The 6,000-nt window shown below is 43.2% G+C and overlaps 1 pseudogene; it reads right to left on the minus strand.

Moving 5' to 3' along the window:
• Window positions 1-2,795: 2,795 nt before the first annotated feature.
• Window positions 2,796-5,600, minus strand: LOC123832091 (annotated as a pseudogene).
• Window positions 5,601-6,000: the final 400 nt, after the last annotated feature.

The raw sequence follows: 6,000 nt of genomic DNA on the forward strand, positions 1-6,000 counted from the left end.
CAGGATTGATGGATATGTGGACTTTGCATATTATAAAACGAAAGTATTTAAATCTACCAGATATTCCTAAGTTGTTCCTCCAAGTAGTTCTACCCTCTACACCTTTCATTCCCATCAACACTTGATGTTGTTTGTGTATCTGAAACGTTTTAATGTTCTTATCTATTGCATAGATGGAAAGTGGCAACATTGCTTTTTGTTTCATTAGTAATTCCCTACTTGCTAGTGAATGTAACATCTTTTCATGAGATTGTTGATAGTATTGTGAATTGAGTGTAGGCGGTTCTGAAGTCAGACTTCTGTGTTCTTTTTTTTTCAATTCTTGAATTTATTGAGGGTGACACTGGTTAACAAAATTATACAGGTTTCAGGTGTGTGCACAAGTCTATAATACATCACCTGTACACTGTATTGTGTGTTGGTGAACACACAATAGTCAAGTGTCCACCCACCACTATTTATCATCCTTAAACAAACTTCTGTGTTTTTCCCAGCTCTACCTACCCTTTACTAGCTCAGTGGTGATGAGCAAGTTACATCACTTCTCAGTGTTTCAGTTTCCTGATCTGGTAATGGAGAGAATATAGTATGCACTGCTGAGATCTGTTGGAAGGATTAAATAAGATAATAATGTAAAGCATTTATCATTGTGAGTAAGAAATAATGTGCTCAAAAATATAAGATATTGTTTGCCTTTTCTTGATTTGTAGTTTGTTATATATATTTTGGGTATTAATTCTTTGTCTGTTACATATATTGAATATATTATATCTTTTTTTAGTTTATTATTTGCTTTCTTTATTGCAAAAGTCAGAGACAAACAAAAAAAATGAAAATCACTCATTACCATAGACCTGGAAATAAGTACTGTGAACATTTTAATGTCTATATTTCAGGTTTCAAAATTTTTCACTGCTTTAATTAAAATTTTTGAAGATATAATGCTTAAGTAATTTATTATTTATTTTCATAACTTTTAAAATTGAATTATTCAGTATGTATTCTTCTGTAACTTGATTTAATAAGTCAATAATAGGTTTTCACATGTATCTATGTTGATTTGGTTTTACTGCTGAAGAATATTCTTTCCACTTTTTTGTGATGAACAGACTACAACAACAACTTAATAAATGGAATTCAAATGGCTTATGAATTTTTTCTTTAGAATTTTTCCTAAGTGAACATAGGTCAAAAATTTCACTGATCTCATTAATTCATGAAGGAACCAGTAAGATGGTAAGATTGGTTCAAGGAAGAATTTGACTTACAGAAATTTATGTTTTCTACTGAACATTTGCATTGTAATGAATATGAATCATGCACATTACTGTGGACAGGAATCTTTTGCATAGCTATCAGTTTTCTATACCTTCACAGCTACACCTGCAGAGCTGTAACACATCCTAGTCCATGAAAGGTCATTTAAAGGAGTACACCCCTATAAAGTCAGATAATCCTTGGAGCATCTGCTAGACAATACCAAGAGGACACCAAGAAATCTCTTCTGCCTTTTTGCAAGTCTTAGATGATGTTTTTTGGACAACACCCACCCTTTCTATCTTCAATAATCTTCAAAGATTATTCCTAATCACAAAACACAACAGGATGAATAAAAAAGAAATCCACAGATGTTTGCCCCATGGAGAATCTTCACAACAGTATAGTTAAAGAGACTATTCTAAATGTAGCAAAGGAGGGGCTAAAGGACAGATTTTCTTTAAAGAGCTAATGACAGTCAGCATTGTTTTGAAAAGCAACAATGGAAAGGTGCTAAAAGAAAACAGCTAATTCATGTAATTTTTTTTGCCAAAATAAGATTATTTTAAAAGTCATTTGAAAGTCACTAAGATGCTATGGATGTAGATTTCAAATTCATATTCTGTCCAAACCCCACCAATGGTCTCTGTCATGCCCCAAAGCTGATTTCTTTGGTAATTCCTATTTTTAGCTTCCTGGAGAAAAGATATTTTTGCATAGCCTCCTTCTCCTCCTCCCCAACCCCTTCCTCTCCCACTCTGCTCTTCCTCCTCCTCCCTCCTCCTCCCCCTCTTCTTCTTCTTCCTCTTTCTCTTCTTCCTCTTTCTATGAGCAGAGCTTATTTCCAGGAAATACAGTGTTTGATGGAGATCAGTATTAAAAAATCATGACAGATCTAATATGTTCAACAAAGTGGAGGGGGAGCTTGGGGTCTCAACAAAGGGGGAAAGAAGGGAGAGACACATCAGTGTGAAAGAGGAACATCAATCAGTTGCCTCTCAAACACAGCCCAACCTGGGACCAAACCCACAACCCAGGCATGTGACCTGATCAGAAACCAAATCTTTTGCTTTGAAGGACAGGGACCAACAAACTGAGCCACACTGATCACAGCAAAGATTGGATCTTTATGGACACATTATTCAGATGCCAGAGATCTGAGAAGACTGTAGGATATATACCCTAAAAACCCTCTTAACATTTCATCTCAAGCTGACCTTATTATAAGGAGAAGAAAAGGGGAGGTAAGGGGGCCGGGAAAATGTTCATCAGTTCAGAGTTGCAGTCTGACAGCAATTTTCCTAGTATTTCCTTATCTGCTAGCCAACAATTCTTTGTCTGCATTACCACATTCCCTCCCTGGAACACAATGGCTCACATACCATCCTGAAGCACATGCAGGCCCCCTGGGGTACAAAGGCTGAATTGCTTGCTGACCTCCTGGAGCCATGGAGGTAATGTATTTGAGTTCCTGGTTCAACAGTTTTCCACATGCATTCATCACTTACACTTATCAACTATAACTACAGCTAAAGTCTTTAACTCCTGACTTCCCTTACCAAAAGTGGCATCCAGGGGTACAGTCTTACACGAATTTGTTCTGCTTTTGCAGTGTGAATACTAATCACTGGTCCTCCTGTTAATAGTCACACAGGGTGCAGCTCTTCTTTTGGACCAAGTTCTTGGAAGGAGGCTCTGTAAACCTGTGCAGTTTTAATGTTAACAGCACTGCCATAAATTATTGAAAGTAATTTCATTCTTCATAGTCCTTTAATTCTGTCACACACCATGTCTCTAGGTGAATGTCATCACCTTGTCTGTCAAATTCACTAAGAAGTTAATATGTAAGTTTTTGTGACTACTGTCCCTCCTCACTGAAGCCACCATGAGGTGCACGTCCAGCTTTCCACACTGAGCATGATTGGAAGAGGATTTTATGGAGTTCATGATCGAGGGGATCTGAGTTTTGGTGTTGGTTCCATTACCATGTGTCAAGCAGCTAGCCCCATTACCTGTGTGCCTCGGGAACACATTGTGACAAGGGGTGGCATCACCACACCCCAAAACGGAGATAAAGCCATCCTCTGGGGAAGTCCCTGCAGCTGTCTTTGCTGACCATACAGAAAGTCCTGGGGTCCCACTTGTTGAACAGACTGACCTCTGAGAAGTCTGCACCTTTCTCCAGGAGCAGGTGCACTCAGGTGAGGTCCCCTATGGGCTATTCCCCAGGAAGGTGGTCCTCCATGTAATTCTGTACTCAGCAAATTCAGTAAAGAATGAAGATAAATCAAGACATTTACAGAATATGAAAATTATGAAAACTTGTCACCAGCAGGACAAGGCACTTCTGAAGTGAGGACTTTGTGGGAAGGAAAGTAAACGCAGATGGAAGGTCTGAAAGGCAAGGAGGGCAATATGGACCTGGGAAATGCAAAGGAGCGCTGCCTCTGCAAATCAATTTGAATAATGTTTCATGGAGTTGAATGATATATTAAAATACTAAAAATGATAACAGTGATATCAGGAGTGGACTAAATGAAAAAATATTCTAAAGTTCTTATATATTATCTTAGAGACCCTTCTCCACTTTCTTCACCTCAAACACCAATTCATCTTTCAGGAGCCACCGCAAATATTGCCTCCTCTGTGAACCCTTTCCCACATCCCTCAGAGAAAAGAAGGAGTCAGGGGGACCCTCCTCCAGGTGGCTACATAGTTGTGTGTGAACCCTGCCCCATGCACTAGCCACAACTACATCCATCTACTTCCCTCCCAGTCCCCCACCAGCATGGGCATGGGCAGGGGCAGGAACAAGTTTTGTTCATCCTTTTGTCTCCAGTCATTAGTGACATTGATACACCACTGACACCTTTGAGCATTTGTAGAATCAAGTAGGTTAGAGACACTATGGCACAGACAGAGAGGAACAGAGGAGCAATCCTGGAGGGCTCTCATGAAGGGGGAGATGACTGGCAGGCATGGGTGTGCCAAGGAGGAGCTGCTGAGGGTGGGACAGCAGGAGTCTTCCAGACAGCAGATTGGCAGAGCATCCTGGCCATGTGGAGTCAGGGCTGTCTGGGGATATACAGGTGGCTGGGCTGCAGGGGAGTGAAGGGGTGAGACAGGAGAGGAAGCTGGAGACATGGGCAGAGTCAGCTCAGGGGGCTTTGATGGCAGGACAGAAAAGCTGCACTGAACTGTGCAGACAGGAACCAATGAAGGTTCTGGAGCAGGGGAGGAACGAGGTCAAAGCTGCAGATTAGGGGGATGATTCTACCACCTGTGGGAACCCTTGTTTCCTACAGAGCCTAGTTGTTGGACTTGGGCCCTGGCACTTGAGAAGGGAGGTGGATCTCAGACCAGGAGTCCCTGAGTTCTCAGGCTGGGCAGCCAGGGAGAGCGGGTTTCAGGCTGGGCCAAGGGAAGGCTGGGAAAGGAACAGCCCTCCAGAGCTGTGAGGAGACCCTCAAGGTAGGAGGTTCCCTGTGGGGCAGGCAAAGGCCTCCAGCTCTGAGGGTCTCAGAGGGCACCTCCATCACATTTAGCTGCACTGGACCCCACCAAGTCTTTAGCTGCCATTGAGTGGAGAAAGAGGCCTGTGTAGCCCAGTGAGTGCTACAGGGGACTCCCTGCTGGGTCAGGATCAGGAGAGGAGGACAGGGACTCGGAGAGAGACCAGTCATCATGGAGAAAGTACTGAGCCCTCACTGTGGCTACAGGAAAAGCCAGTAAAAAAGAGATGGGAGGGACTTTATCTGGGGAGTGTGGGGTACAGTGAGACTCCAGAACTCTGGCTGTGACTTCCTGCCATCCTTCTGTACCCAAGAGGAGGGGTAGTATGAGCAGGGGCGGCCTCCTGTCACAGAAGCCAGGCTCTTGGGCTCAGCTCTCAGAGGCCCTCCCCACTGTGGCTCTCTCCTTCTTGGCCAAGCCCCAGCCTGGGTCCTACAGGGACACACTGGGACAAGTTCCAAGTGTAACTCTAGTCCCCCTGGGCCAGCTGTACTACCTTCTTACAAAGGATGGAGCCTGAAGTTTCTTCTGCCCTCCAGGCTGGGCTGAAGCCCTCCCTGCCCTTTGGCCAGAAACATCAAAAGAGGGGAATGCAAAGTTTCTGCTGCTGCCTCACTGTCTCAGAATGGCAGAATGCAAGTTCTTCCTGTTAGCTCTCAAGTCCTCAGAGCTACAGTCCTTGGAGAGTGAAGTGACTCAGCAGGAGCCTGGCCCCTTCTCTCCTGCTTGAGAAGAGCTTCTCATCAAGTGATCTGAAATGCCAGACAGAACACACCCTCCAGGGCTGACACCAGAGATTCCACTGGGCAGTTAAAGGCCACTATGGGCATCGTGCTTTATAAGATACATATTAAAATGTCTCCATATCCCACATTCAATATAATTCCTCTATCATCATATGACTGTACAGCAGGTTGTATATTATATACATTATATATGACTTTTATTAGTTGCCATTGACTAACTGATAAAATATTATACTGATAGTCATTTAAACATTTACTGTGGCAGGGCTCTACCTGCAGGCCCCCACCCCCACCCTGGCTGCCCCCACCCTGGCTGCCAAGGATGAGAATAAGTCTACTAAGACATGATCTGCTTGGGGAGGAAAGGTGGCGGATATCTCAAAGGAGAAGGGGCAAGAGCCTTTTCCTCAATGGGCTTTTATTAGGTTTGTTTTGCACAGGAATACAGGTAAAGCTCATTAATCATTGTCAAGCAATAGGGATC

Source organism: Phyllostomus hastatus, unplaced genomic scaffold (genome assembly GCF_019186645.2).
Source record: "Phyllostomus hastatus isolate PE091 unplaced genomic scaffold, TTU_PhHast_1.1 phas_scaffold_182, whole genome shotgun sequence".
Taxonomy (NCBI): domain Eukaryota; kingdom Metazoa; phylum Chordata; class Mammalia; order Chiroptera; family Phyllostomidae; genus Phyllostomus; species Phyllostomus hastatus.